Genomic DNA, 14,224 nt, shown 5'->3' on the forward strand with positions numbered 1-14,224 from the left:
ACATGATTCTGTGACCACAGCCAACCCCACACAGTGGAACCCCTGGAGTTTCTCCAGATCATCACCCAAAAGGAAGTGATAAGCTCCCACTGCCCCAGCTGAATGAGTAGCTGTCCCTCACCTTCCAGGTATTTGGATGATACCTACCATTCCAGCAGCCAACGCGAGTGATGTAATATGGATGCCAGGAACACAATCCTTAAGGACAGCTACAGGGGACCTGACATCCAGGAAAAGCACTTGACCCACGGGAGAAGGATCTCTACTCCTCCACACTTACTTACCATCTGAGGCCCTGCATCAATTGAGGTGTTCGGCAAGTGCCTGGCTCTGAGAAAGCAGGTGGGGTCGGCAGGGGACTGCACTAGGTTCTCAGATCAAATGGGGACCACATCAAGGGAAGAATGGGCGCAGAGTTGGGATGAAGAGTTGAAACGGGGATAGGAAGACGTCAGTCTAACAAGATTGGGTAGGGGTGGTGGGAACTAGGGCAGCAAGAGTTGGGGGGTGGTTTAGCAAAGACTCAGGAATGAAGTGTCCTCAGGCTGGCTGGGGATGGAAAGAAAGTACGGGGTGGGCTTGGAAGTTAGGGGTTGAGTGGGCGAGGACAAGAAGATACATACAAGACTTGAGATAGGGCTGAGATCAGAGTTATCAAGAAGAGGGGGGTAAGCGCAATAGGGCATCTACTGTGGTGGTAGGTATTAAATGAGTGGGGGGAGGTGGGTGTTTTGGCTGAGCAGACCTTGGGGGGCTGAGCAGGGGGGCTGGGATAAGAAAGCTGAGCCTGAAAAGGGGTAAGCCAGAAAGACGGGGAGGGGGGAGGGGGGGTTCGAGGAGGTCTGCGTGGAGCACTGGGATCGCCAAAGGGGTTGAGGGGTGAGAATGAGATGCGTCAGAGGGAGGCGGAGGGAAGTGGCTGTCCTAGGGGTTGGAAGTGGGCTGCCGTGGGGTCGAGTGTGGCTGCACTTACGCAAGACCAGTGGTGAAGGGGTGAGGGTAAGGGCTGGGCTCGGGTCACGGGTGAAGAAGAGGAAGGGGACGGGTCAGCACTGGCTGTTTGGGCTGAAGGCTCGGGTCCGAGTGGGGTAGGGTGCGGGGCTCAGGCGGGGAAGGGAAAAGGCTCTGAAGCAGGACAGTTTCAAAGCAACCAAGGGTTTGCGATCACGGACAGGGCTGGTGACCCATCGCCCGTTCTCGTCTCGGCCCCGCCGTCCCTTCTCACCCTCCTCGCCCTCTGACCCCTAACTCACCAGAGGGAGCGGGGACGGGGCGCGGGGCACTCCTGGCCACGGCAGCCCCTAAGCCTCCGACCAGGCGCTGCGGCCTCCCGGCCAGCGACAACAGGAAACGGCGCTCGCGGCGCCGGACGCCATCACGTTGGTTCGGCGTCCGGCCCCGCCCCCGGACCGCGGAGCCAATCGCAGGGCCGGCGGAGCCTCGGGGCGGGGCCACCGCTCGGGAAAGCCCAAGTCACCAGCCCCGGAGCAGGTGAGTGATCTGGGAGGCTGGGGACTCTGCGACCCGAGATGCGCACGAAGAGGCGAGGCCACCGGGGTAGCCCACCAGTGTCGGGCGGAACGTGTCCTACTGCCCGCCCCCAGAAGTGTCTGCGTCTCACTAGATCCCGGCCGCCTTCTGGGTTCATGACCTTGCCTGGGCACAGCACTATCTACCATTGAGGCTGTCTGTTGGCCTCCTGCCCGGAAGGTTCCCACTTGTAAAATCGGACCAATAACGTCTACCCTAGTTTTGCCTCCCTGAGGGCATCAGTGCAGTAGGTGCTTCCCGCCTGGTGGTTCTCAGGAAAAGCATACAGGTTTTGATCACCGCTGTCACCAAGGGAGCACCTTTAGGTACCCGTCAGCCCCCAGGCATGAAGCTTAAGGTTCTGGTTATTCTCATCTAGCCAGCAAGTTGTTTGTTTCCTTTACTTGGTAGAGTTGATATTTCTCTTTCACATGGACTCGGAACAGAAGGTCAAGAGTGTGTGTTGGTGGGGGTGGGGAGAGATGTCTTGTGCTTTGGACACTTCATACCTGCAGGCTTAGGTCAAATGGGATCTTAGGGCCTGAGTGTGGGGTGAGTAGTGGGGTGGAGAGGTACTGCTATCTGCAGGTTCAGGGGGACTTTGGGGGTGTCTACAGGGCTGGTCTGGGAACGGGACAGTTCTTGGAAGAAAGCTCCACTGATCTGGGCCAGGCTCTCCATCAGCCTTTCTGGGAAGGGGAGAAGAAGGGGTCCCAGTGCCTGTTTCCATTTATAAAACCAGCTGTTGAAGATGTGGCACCTGAGTGTGTGCGGGTTGCCCCTTCAATAATTCTCTCTCTAGGAGCGAGAACCACCTCTCCTCGATTTTAGACTAGATGAATCTGAGTACATTTAGTATGGTTAACAGTTGAACAGAAAGTTAGAAATAAGGACACGGAGGGATGCCGGGGTGGCTCGGTCGGTTAAGTGTCTGACTTCGGCTCAGGTCACAATCTCACAGTTGTGAGTTCCAGCCCTGCATTGGGCTCTGCGCTGACCGTGCAGAGCCTGCTTGGGATTCTCTCTCTCTCTCTCTCTCTCTCTCTCTCTCTCTGCCCCTCCCTCGCATGTGCTCTCCCTCTCAAAAGTAAATAAACATTAAAAATAAATAAATAAGGACACAGAAGCAAAGCATTATCTTAGCATTAAACAACTTGGAAAGTAAGGAATTTACTAGGAAATCCAGCTTCCTGGGCAAAAGGATAGTGTTTCTGGTTATAATTATAGCACATCAAGAGCATCAGTGTCTTGATACAAGCATGCCCTCCCCCAGATGGAGCCAGCAACATTCCTCAGTTCTTCCAATGAATTTGTACGCAGCCGCTGTCTGCAAAAGCTGTGGGAACCCCGCATGGTAATCTCTTGTCTATCTTTTCAGGAGCCCCCGTCTCCTGGTCTTCTCTTACTTCTCAGGCCTCTCGGCCCCTCTGCAAAGTCGACGGGCTTGTCTTCCTCTCTCCATCTTACTCTGGCGCACGTTTCCACCATTCATGGGCCACGAGTCCACCAGGTAGTCTGAGGCCGGAAAAAAAAAAAAATCTCCCATTACCCTGTTATTTGAGCAATAATAAAGGTACATGCAAAGTGCCATGGTGCCAGAGAAGAGGCCTGGAAGGTTATCCTGGCGGAAGCACCTTTTATCTGAGCCTTCCGGGTGGACACAGGAAAGGGCGATGCCGATGCCGGCGAAGAGACTGGTAGAGAAACGGCTGGTGGGTAGGAATGCAGACTGAGCTCAGGGGAGGGTGCACGGAGAGGTGGAGAGGAAGCTAGGAAGTAAGGCCAGAGTAAGAGGAGGGGGATCAGAATGGAAGGGGGAGATAAAGACAGATTGGGCAATGGGGAAAGGGAGGAGGCACAGACAGAGCTGGAGGCCAGCGCAGGAAGGGCTCAGACGCTCACAAAGGCACTGGTCTGTCAGAGTCAAGCACTAGGCATAGTCATTCAAAGCCAGGCAGGAGAACTGCAGGCATCTGAACTTCTCGGGGGTCTAAGGTGTCGATTCCTGAACCCCGCCCCTGCCCTGGAGAGTCACTCTGGGATGAGGCCCAAGCATTTAGCCTTGGCCCAGACCTTTTCTGTCTCTTGCCCTCCCACCCGTGGATCTGAAGGGTGAGAAAATGTGAGGATCTCTCTTTAACCTAGGAGCTGAAGGGCAAGGGATTTAACAGGTGTGGAAAACAGAGGCTCCTAGTTGCCAGATAGGAATTTTGATTTATCCTTAGCAACCACCCTGAAGGTAAGCACCATTGTTATGCCCATGGCATAGATGATAAAACAGGCTTAAGAGAGGTTAAGGAACTTGGGGGCCCAAGGCCATACAACTCATAATTACTACGGGTGGGATCCTCACCCAGCTCTGATTCTAGCTGGAGAACTAGCATAATTCAGTGGCCGAGCAAGTGGGCTTTGGAGCCAGGAATGCTTAGGTTTGAATACCGGCTCTACCCCATACCGTTTTCTAGGCCTTCCCTAAGACAGCGCGGGGCCCAGCACAACCCAGCAAGTGTGGGCCTGAGACCACTGCCACAGTCAGTGGTTTTCATAGGCCCCTCGAGATGGCACCAGAGATAGAAACTTCTAAGTTTGATTGGTGGTTAGAAAAGAGAAGTAAATCACAACACTCTGAGGCCCCTTCGCCTCAGGCAGAGGGGCCAGAGTGTGTGACTTCCGGGAAGTTCCCCAAACTATCTGAGCCTCAGTTCCTCATCTGTAAATTGGGGAAAATATCAGTTGCCGTGAGGATTAAAGAAGATAATATCCTCAGGACGGTTTCTGGTCTGAAGTAAGCACTTGAGGATAACTAGCTATATTATTATTATTATTATTATTATTATTATTATTATTACAGTTTTGGCTAATTTGTACCTACCCAGTCCAGTCAGATCTCCGTTTTCTAACTGGTCTTTGAGCACTGGAGTGAGAGCCTCTCTTGTTGGAACCCCAGATGTATCCTTACTTGGTCTCTGACCGAAATCATCTAAGTAGGACTAATGCCACCATTTCTTTTGAAACCGGAATAGGTAATGTTCTCATGGCTTCTGTTGCAGGAAGCTGGTTCCTCCCACTCTACTTGAAGAAATGGATTTAAAGGGTTCGTAAAAATGATTTGTCAATTCTATCTCAATGAAGTTGGACACAAATACAGCTTTGAGGTGCAGTTGACAAAAGAATGGACTCTGTAAGCCTCCCAAATGTTATCACACGTAGTTTACAGTTCAAATAGTACGAAATGAAATGGTGAGGAAACAGAATGACCCGCAGCAGCCTCTTGCCTCGACCATCCCCACCCTCCTGGGCCAGCTCACCAGTCCTCGGTCCTCCTTACCTCTCGCTGGGTCTTCGGGTGCTTATCTCCACCTGTCTTGTGTTTCTAGCTCTTAATTCTTCCATTTAAAAGATTTAAAAAAAAAATTTTTTTTTTTGAAAGAGAGAGAAGGAGAGAGAGAATCCCAAGCAGGCTCTGCACCGTCAACACAAAGCCCGATGCGGGGCTCGAACCCAAGAACCGTGAAATCGTGACCTGAGCTGACGTCAGACGCTCAACCGACTGAGCCACCCAGGTGCTCTGATTCATGCATTTTAGACACTGTCTGTGGACGTCCTGGCAACACAGGCAAGGAGTTAGGTCTTTAACACCCCCCACCCATTCCATTCTTGGGGTTTACTTTTGTCACTCTTGCCCCACGAGTGACAGTGGTTGCAGAATTGTGACTAGGCAAGTATTGTTCACCGCAGAGCTTACTCATGTAGTCCGATGGCACTCGTTTCTGTCCCCCGACCCCCCGGGGTTTAATTTCTTCTCCTTCTCTTTCTGTGCTGCCCGCCACGATCACTCCTCCACTCCGCTCCAGTGCTCTGGCATGACAGTTAGTGCCATTCCCCTCGGCTACCTCCTTGACCTGTCCTACGCTGCTGTCCTGGAACCTTCCTTCGCTGCTTCCTGGGCTGGGCTTTTCCTGGCTCCCTTCTCTTCTTGCTTTCTTCACTCTCTCTCTTAATCTGCAGTTAAGAATCCCTTTCTAATATTAAAAAATAGAATGGTCTTTGGACCTGCTCGTGATCGTAGGTATCCTTTCGATATCTATTAATTGGGACAAAAAATACAGAAAGACCAAAAGTTACTATGAAGGCACTCCTGCTCTTAAGTGAATTTGTGTTTTACTCGCAATAGCATCTATGAACGTGTGAAAGCCTGTTCAAAGTTTAGGCTTAGGGTTAGTTCAATCTAGCCTCAATGTCTGGTCTTCCATTTGTCACCTCACCCCCTCAACTTGCCGTGAGACAACCCCTCTCTTGACTTTCTATTCAGTTCCTGTGCCCTAGCAGAGACTTAAGTACTGGTTTAAGGCCCACCTTGCAGGTGCACGTGGCCATGGCTGGCCAATCAGGGTCTCCTCCTACCAGATACAGGGTCCAAGCAGACCAATCAGAGGCTTTTTGAAGACTGGCTTTCCTTTATGAGGCTTGCTCAACCTCAGTGGAGAGTTGGAGTTACTAACGACTATCTTTGCAGTCTTGGGGCATGCATCCTGAAGCCTGAAGCCATCATGGAGGAAAGCACAACTGAGGGACAGCTGCGGAGAGAATGACGTTTGAGCGCTAGATGCGGCCAGCTTTAAGATCTTAGGCTTCCCGGTTATGTGAGCCGATACACTGTATGACATTTTTGGTTTAAGCATATTTTAGTTGGATTTCTTTCACTTGGAGCATAAAGAGCGGCGACTGATACATTGTCTTTGCGAACTTGGGCAGGTTATACAAGCGGTGTGTACAGACTTGGACCGTGACAACGCAGCTCCCATTAGGTCCCCTGTGGCTGCCCTGTTATCAGCCTGAGCCTGAGACAGCTTGACGTGGAATAGTCCGTTTTAGGGTCTGGAGGAAACGACTTACCATGAGTCACTGCCCTAAAATATACTTTCTACCCACATGCCCGGTGCCTGGAATTCTGTGGTGATGGTGGCATTCCTTAGCGTCAACCATGGCTCTCTTCAAGCGGTTCTCCTTTGGAGTGTGGAGTCTGCGATATTAAACTTGTAGAAGTCCTTTCTTCTGGAGGTCCCTCTGGGAGGCAGTGGATCCAGGATGCGGTGTAGACAGACCTAGGTACACATCTCAGTTCCCAATGGCACGGTCCCTTTGCAGCTTTGGGGGCAAACACATAGCACTGTGTGCTGACCTTTAGGAGGTCAGTCTGTATTACATAAGGAATCCTATGCAGAGAGTGAAGAAATGGTCTCAGATTCACCCAGTAATATCCCCGAGTCAGCCCTGAGGGCAGGGTCTGGCACTAGGCGTTGGGAAGAGGAAGGAGATGTGATTCTTGTCTTGTCAGGGCTCCTGACCTAACAGAGAACTGCGGTTGAGTCTTCACATGGACGGACGCTATCTTTCACTCCGCGCCATTCGTAGGTGACGCCTAGAAGAGCAGGGCCACCGTGTCGTAGCCTCTAACCCACGACTCTGTCACATTCTGGGAGAGAGAATTATGGGCCCTCCCCGCAACCCCGCTCCTGCTGTGTCTCCTCGTGGCCACAGTGTACTTTCCCATCCCTGGCTTGGGGCTTGGGGCTGGTTCCGTGCTTAGGCTCGAAGAGGCTCCGTGCTTAGGCTCGAAGAGAGCAAGAGTGCTTGCTCTCTTCCGCTTCTCTTGGGTAGCCGCTGCCTCTTCAGCCTGGGTCCCGGCAGCAACGCAGGGAGACAGGACCAGCAGCGAGAAGCCGCGCCGATCCAGCCAGCAGGGCATTAAAGTACAGCGGTAACGGCCAACCTGTGAGAATCGGTTTCCCAGCCTCCTGAGTTTTGAGGATGGTTTATTAGTTAGCACTGTTGTGGCAAAAGATAACAGATACATGGACTCCCTCCGTTATCAGGTTACGTACAGGTTCAGCTGCTGCAGTTGAGACCCGACACAACAGTGGGTTAAGTGAATTTTTTTTAATTCTTTTTTTTTTAATCCTTTTTTTCGGGGGGGGGGAGTGCAGGCGGGGGAGGGGCAGAGAGAGTGGGGCAGAGGATCCAAAGCGGGCTCTGCGCTGACAGGCTGACAGCACAGAACCCGACGTGGGACTCAAACTCACGAACCGCGAGATCATGACCTGAGCTGAAGTTGGATGCTTAACCGACTGAGCCACCCAGGCGCCCTTTAATTCTTTTTGGTTTTAAGTGTTTATTTCTTTTTGAGATAGAGACAGAGATTGAGTGGGGGAAGGGCAGAGAGAGAGGGAGACACAGAGTCCGAAGCGGGCTCCAGGCTCTGAGCTGTCAGCACAGAGCCCGATGTGGGGCTTGAACCCACAAACGGTGAGATCCTGACCTGAGCTGAAGTCGGACACCTAACCGACTGAGCCATCCAGGCGCCCCAACAGTGGGTTAAATTAAAAAACAGCTTGGGGCGCCTGGGTGGCGCAGTCGGTTAAGCGTCCGACTTCAGCCAGGTCACGATCTCGCGGTCCGTGAGTTCGAGCCCCGCGTCGGGCTCTGGGCTGATGGCTCAGAGCCTGGAGCCTGGAGCCTGTTTCCGATTCTGTGTCTCCCTCTCTCTCTGCCCCTCCCCCGTTCATGCTCTGTCTCTCTCTGTCCCAAAAATAAATAAACGTTGAAAAAAAAAAAAACAAAAAAAAAACAGCTTCTTGGGGGCACCCGGGTGGCTCAGTCGGTCAGGTGTCTGACTTCGGCTCAGGTCATGATCTTGCCGTTCATGGGTTCGAGCCCTGGGTCGGGCTGTGTGCGGACGGCTCGGAGCCTGGAGCCTGCTTCACATTCTGTGTCTCCCTCTCTCTCTGCCCCTCCCCCGCTCATGCTCTGTCTCTGTCTCTCAAAAATGAGTCAACATTGAAAAGAAATTTTTTTAAGAAGCAGCTTCTTGATCTCTCATATGATAATCCGGTTAAGTACTGGATCTGGGGCTGGTTCGGTGGCTCTTATGTCAGGGAGCCAGGCTCCTTCTGTTTTCCTGCTCTACCACCCTGGGGTGTAGCCCTCATCCAGATGAGGCCTTTGTACTGTTGAAATCTTCATTTCCTCCACAGGGTGGCGCCAGACCGCTCTCTGCCACTGCCCTGGAACACAGGCAGCCTAAGCACCATTCCTGCCTCTGCTTCGGGCCTCGGGACTTTTCTTCTTCTTGAATGAGTGTGCTCCCGCCCCCCAGCTGGTGCTCCACGCCATCCCCCAGGTCTCAACAACATACCCCCACCAGGACCACAGGAGCCAGAGCTGGTCGTGCCTGGTGCTCCTCAGGACTGAGAGGCCCTGACCTCCGTGGGGGCAGGAGCCCGCCAGCATGACCAGTCGGGACTCCCAGGTTAAGAATCCAGTGGAGCCTCCTGGTCATCCTCAATCTGCTCTGCCCTTCGTCTCCCGCTCGCAGATCCCTGCTGACCTCCAGCCCTGAAGAAGCCGGAGAACCTCTGCTTCCCCCACCTCCCCGTCCGCCTTGTCCTACTTCAGTAGTTTGGTGAGCATAAAAAGGCCTGTCGAAGTGGTCCCTCTGTTTGGGGGATGGGCTCAGGAGGGGTGGGCATGTGGGTTCGGAGGGTGACAGATTCTTTCTCCAAATGCTCGCCAGGCTCCTCCGAGCCCTCTTCTTGATTCAACCTTGCTTGGCCTGTGAAGACTTGAACAACCACGGGCATGGTTGCTGGCAGCTCGTGGCCGCATCCCTAGTAGGACTCTAGCCTCCCTTAAAGTGCCTGCCTGCAAAACTCCCGGCTGTCTAAAGGATTGGCTGCTTAGTCCAGCCGACGCCTGAAGATCGGGCCCCTGTCTCCCAGCTTCTGTGAGAGGGCAGGAGCTTAACTCTGAGAAGTGTCAGCAAAGCCAGATGGGTCTCCTATGGGCCAGCGTCCCTTCCTGCTTTTTGTCATCTTTCACTTCTGATTATAGAGCCCCCACTCATTCCCTTCCCTAGTCCCTCATTCTCCCTGTGAAATACCCCATCACCTCTGTAATACTCCCAGTTGGGTGCCTGCTCACGATGAACCCTTTCCCCTACGGCACTGCAATACTATGTTACTGACTGAACTCTGTCTGGATTACTTTAAGTAGTGTCTGCTTTTGTTTATCTTCATCAGGGGAGGTGTGCGGGATCAGCCTTTTAATTTTTTTTTTTTAATATTTTGTTTTGAGAGAGAGGCAGGGTGCAAGCAGGGGGGTGGGGGAGGGCCAGAGAGCGAGGAAGACACAGACTCCAAAGCGGGCTCCAGGCTCCGAGCTGTCAGCACAGAGCCCGACGTGGGGCTCAAACCCAAGAACCGTGAGATCATGACCTGAGCCGAAGTCGGTCGCTCAACTGACTGAACCAGCCAGGTGCCCCAACAGCCTTTGAAATTAAATTATTTTCAGGATCAGCTTTTTAAGTAAGCATCCCAGGGATGTTTGCGTATAGAGGTCCAAAGGCTATATTTTGAGAAATCATGTTTCCCTGTGGAGATCTTTTCTCTGGCAGCCCTTTTGAATGGGGGCTATGTTTTCTCAGATACCGCATTGCCAATAGTCCATCCAGCTTTAATTCCAGTGAGAACGTTCCAGAGATGAAACTAAGAATCAACTCCAGGCGCTTCTCCAGTCACCTCTGGGAATGAGTGTATGTCGTCAGCATCCAGCACCTCACCTGCTGCCCAGCTAGAATGACACCTTTCAGGGTTTCTGACTTAGAAACACGACCACCAGGTTACTCCATGTGGACACCACCCCCCTTTTACAAAGCCTTTGAACACCCACCCATCAGGAGGGGTTTGCTGGATAATGTTGGTTGGCTCTTGACACCCATTTCTAGCCCCTTCTTTGCAGGTCCTGGAAACCCACGAACCATAGTTCACAGATTCCCTCGGCAACAGAATTCTGCCAATAAAGCGTACCTGTGTGAGATTTAGAAGGCGGGAAGGAGGCGGAAGCCATGCTTTTCTCCTCTGCAGCAGCAGACATGCAGGCTGAATGTTGGAGTCCATACTCCCCACCAGTCAGGCTTGGGGCCATGGGGCTGTAGTGACCCCAGCAGTGGCTTCCCGAAGTTTCCTGACTGAGTGGCAGCAGCAACTTTGAATCTATGGAAAGCAACTGTGGTAAAGTAACCTGAGAGCTAGTGGTGCGATTCCCCCCTGGCCCTGACCTTCACCACCGCGAGCCCCACCAGTGGTGAGCACCAATTGCTTGTATAACCTTTGCGTGTGTGTGTGTTTGAAATATCTAGAATGGTTTGTTTTCCTGGCTATGGTAGTTTTAAAATATGTTCACAAAACTGAGGGTTGACGGGGGGTGGGAGGGAGGGGAGGGTGGGTGATGGGTATCGAGGAGGGCACCTTTTGGGATGAGCACTGGGTGTTGTATGGAAACCAATTTGACAATAAATTTCATATATTGAAAAAATATAAAGATCTACTGAATGAGTGCTGGAAAAAAATAAAAAATAAAATATGTTCACAAATTCTTTGACTCTTCTCTTTATTTTAATTTTTTTTTAACGTTTATTTATTTTTGAGACAGAGACAGAGCATGAACGGGGGAGGGGCAGAGAGAGAGGGAGACACAGAATCCGAAGCAGGCTCCAGGCTCTGAGCCATCAGCCCAGAGCCTGACGCGGGGCTCGAACTCATGGACCGCGAGATCGTGACCTGAGTTGAAGCCAGACGCTTAACCAACTGAGCCACCCAGGCACCCCGACTCTTCTCTCTTTAAAAGGTGGGGTCTAAATTCCCACCCCTTGAATGGGAACTGGATTTAGTGACTAAGTCACTGCTAAATGCTGCTCTGTGCCGTCTGAGGTGAGGTCATAGGAAGGCTACCTTCTGTCATTTCTGTCTCTCTTTCTCAGCTCACTCACTCTGGAGGTACCCAGCCATCATGCTGTGAGGACATTCAGTCAAACAGCATGTGGGCAGGCTCATATGGCAAGGATCTGAGGCCTCCCTCCAACCCCCTTGACAGCCATGTTAAGTGAGTGAACCACCTTGGAAGTGGACCCTTCCGACTCAGTCAAGCCTTCAGGTGACTGCAGCCCTGTGGTATCTTGAGAATCTCACCAAAGACCCAGGGGCAGAAGTGCCCAAGCTATTCCCAAAAATTTGACTCAAAACTTTTGAGGAATGGGGAGCCTGGGTGGCTCAGTTGGTTGAGCGTCTGTCTGACTTTGGCTCAGGTCATGGTCTCACCATTCATGGCTTCGGGCCCCGCATTGGGCTCTGTGCTGACAGCTCAGAGCCTGGAGCCTGCTTCAGATCCTATGTCTCCCTCTCTGCCCCTCCCCTGCTTGTACTCTCTCTCTTGTTCTCTCTTCAAAATAAACATTAAAAAAGATGTTTTTTGAGGAATAAATGCTTATTGTTGTTTTAAAAAAATTTTTTTAAATGTTTATTTTGGAGAGAGCAAGAGACAGAGACATAGAGTGCGAGTGGAGGAGTGGCAGAGAGGGTCATAATCTCGTGGTTCATGGGTTCGAGCCCCGCATCGGGCTCTGTGCTGACAGCTCAGAGCCTGGAGCCTGCTTCACATTCTGTGTCTCCCTCTCTCTCTGCCCGCACGCTCTCTCTCTCTTTCTCTCAAAAATAAACATTAAAAAAATTAAAAGAGGGGCGCCTGGGTGGCGCAGTCGGTTGGGCGTCCGACTTCAGCCAGGTCACGATCTCGTGGTCCGTGAGTTCGAGCCCTGCGTCGGGCTCTGGGCTGATGGCTCAGAGCCTGGAGTCTGTTTCCGATTCTGTGTCTCCCTCTCTCTGCCCCTCCCCCGTTCATGCTCTGTCTCTCTCTGTCCCAAAAATAAATAAACGTTGAAAAAAAAAATTAAAAAAAAAATTAAAAGAAATATGGCAGGGTGGCATTTGAGACTAATAAGTATTGTGCAAATTTGAGGTAGTGTTATAGAAACAACATTTTCTAAGCTTCACTCTATGAACCACATTTGCGCTAATGGAAATATTCCAAAATAGGAGAATGGAGTTGCCTGGAATCCCGGCCCACACTTTGGGAAGCCCAACTATGCACAGATGGGTCTTCTTGGTTTCTCGTCAGCTCTGTCTCTGTGTCCACCTCTCTTATTCAAAAAGTCACCACCAGCCCCCGCTCCACCCAGCTCATTAAGGAGTTTGGGCTGGCATGAGGAATTTCTGCCCTTGTGACCTAAGAGTGACTACAGGGCCTGGTACTGCGCCTGGCTCAAAGCAGGTGCTCAACAAACAGTAGCTGCCACCATCCTCATCGTTCTAATTATTGATTCTTTGATGGTAACCATGGCTTAGACGTCTCTGTACCCCTGCACCCTGCAGCAGGGCAGTATAACCGTCAGCAGGCTTTGGAGTTAACAGGCCTGGATTAAACCCCTACCTGGCAGTTTTGGATTTGCGGCTTTGGGCACCTGAACAGGTTACCTACATCCTTTAAGCCCTGTCCCCTTATCTGCCAGATGGGGATAATAAAGTATGTTTTCACGGACTGTTGGGCGAAATTAAGACTGCAACACGCCCAACCCAGGCCTTGACACCAAGTAAGCAAATAGTGAACTAGCTGCTGCCGCTGCTTCCGATTACTGTTACTCTCTAGTCTTGTGCTTTCAACACAGTTATTTGTTGGCTCACTGAAGTCACCACACCGAGACAGACACTTGGGGGCCATTCTCACTAAAACGCTGGGGGAACGGGAGCAGGCACCCGGAGAACAGGTGTCCTTGCCCAGCAGCAGCAAACTAATAGAGCCGAAGAGGCACTGATGGGCCAATCACTCCGCTTGGAACCGTTCCTACCAACCCTGCCAAATCTGCTGGGCTGTGCCCCAGTCCTACTGTCCCCTCGGGGGACTCTGTTGGTGGCCAGCGGTTGGTGCCATATTCCATCACCTATCGCTAAGCCACCAGCATTTATTTGGGGGCATGTAAAGAGATTGTCAGGGGCGCCTGGGTGGCTCAGTCGGTTAAGCATCCGACTCTTGATTTCAGCTCAGGCTGTGATCTCACGGTCGTAAGATCGAGTCCCTCGCATCGGGTTCCACACTGAGCACGGAGCCCGCTTGGGGCTCTTTCTCTCCCTCTCTCTCTGCCCCTCCCCCCTTGCTCTCTTTCAAAATAAACAGACATTAAGAAAAGAGATGATCAAACCTTGTTCGTTCAGGATTTCTTTTATTCACTACTGTATTTTGACTCTGACGTCCTTTTTCTAAAATCTGTCATTCATTTACTCAGAAAGTATAGATGACTTCATTATTTTTAATGTTTATCTATTTTTGAGAGACAGTGTGTGAGCTGGGGGGAGGGACAGAGAGAAAGGGAGACGGAGGATCTGAAGTGGGCTCTGTGCTGACAGCAGAGAGCCCAATGCAGGGCTCAAACTCCCACACCATGAGGTCATGACCTGAGCCAAAGTCGGATGCTCAACGGACGGAGCCACCCAGGCACCCCGACTCCTCCCAACATCCCAAATGTGACTGGTTAACGCCCTCCTCTGCAGAAGTGGAGGGATGTTTGCGTCTTCTGCACGTTGTGCTGCATTATCTCTTGGAATCGTGCAGCCCTGATCCGAGCTGGGTAGGAAAGCAGTGGTAGGTGCGGTGCTGGGCTGAACTGGAGAGAGCCCAGCCGCACGCATCCGACCCTCAGTGGGGTCAGCAGAGGCTAGTGTGGTACAGGTGAACAGGAAGTGCCCCCACCAATAAGTTTTCTGAAATAAAGGCCTGAGCAGGGCAGTCCTGGGTGATTACTGCTCTC

General features: G+C 51.9%; 2 long non-coding RNA genes across 12 annotated transcripts; one reads left to right on the forward strand and one right to left on the reverse strand.

Annotated features, from left to right (window-relative positions):
- Positions 1 to 10,889, forward strand: LOC147574414 (uncharacterized). 11 transcript variants are annotated; one of them, XR_015243635.1, is made up of 7 exons: positions 1,236 to 1,491; positions 4,581 to 4,624; positions 4,961 to 5,093; positions 6,047 to 6,639; positions 6,869 to 6,945; positions 8,565 to 8,992; positions 9,104 to 9,578. It is a non-coding gene; the product is annotated as an uncharacterized LOC147574414 (long non-coding RNA). The 11 variants fall into 11 exon arrangements; XR_015243631.1 differs by lacking the exon at positions 6,869 to 6,945 and having other exon boundaries at positions 1,238 to 1,491; positions 6,047 to 6,188; positions 6,286 to 6,639; XR_015243630.1 differs by lacking the exons at positions 1,236 to 1,491; positions 6,869 to 6,945 and adding an exon at positions 1 to 342.
- On the reverse strand, positions 2,665 to 6,050 carry LOC147574415 (uncharacterized). Its single transcript, XR_015243657.1, has 2 exons — positions 5,887 to 6,050; positions 2,665 to 3,045 (listed from the first exon to the last, which is right to left on the reverse strand). It is a non-coding gene; the product is annotated as an uncharacterized LOC147574415 (long non-coding RNA).
- Positions 10,890 to 14,224: the final 3,335 nt, after the last annotated feature.

Source organism: Puma concolor, chromosome E1, assembly GCF_028749965.1.
Source record: "Puma concolor isolate L17-30 chromosome E1, mPumCon1.1.hap2, whole genome shotgun sequence".
NCBI classification, from domain to species: domain Eukaryota; kingdom Metazoa; phylum Chordata; class Mammalia; order Carnivora; family Felidae; genus Puma; species Puma concolor.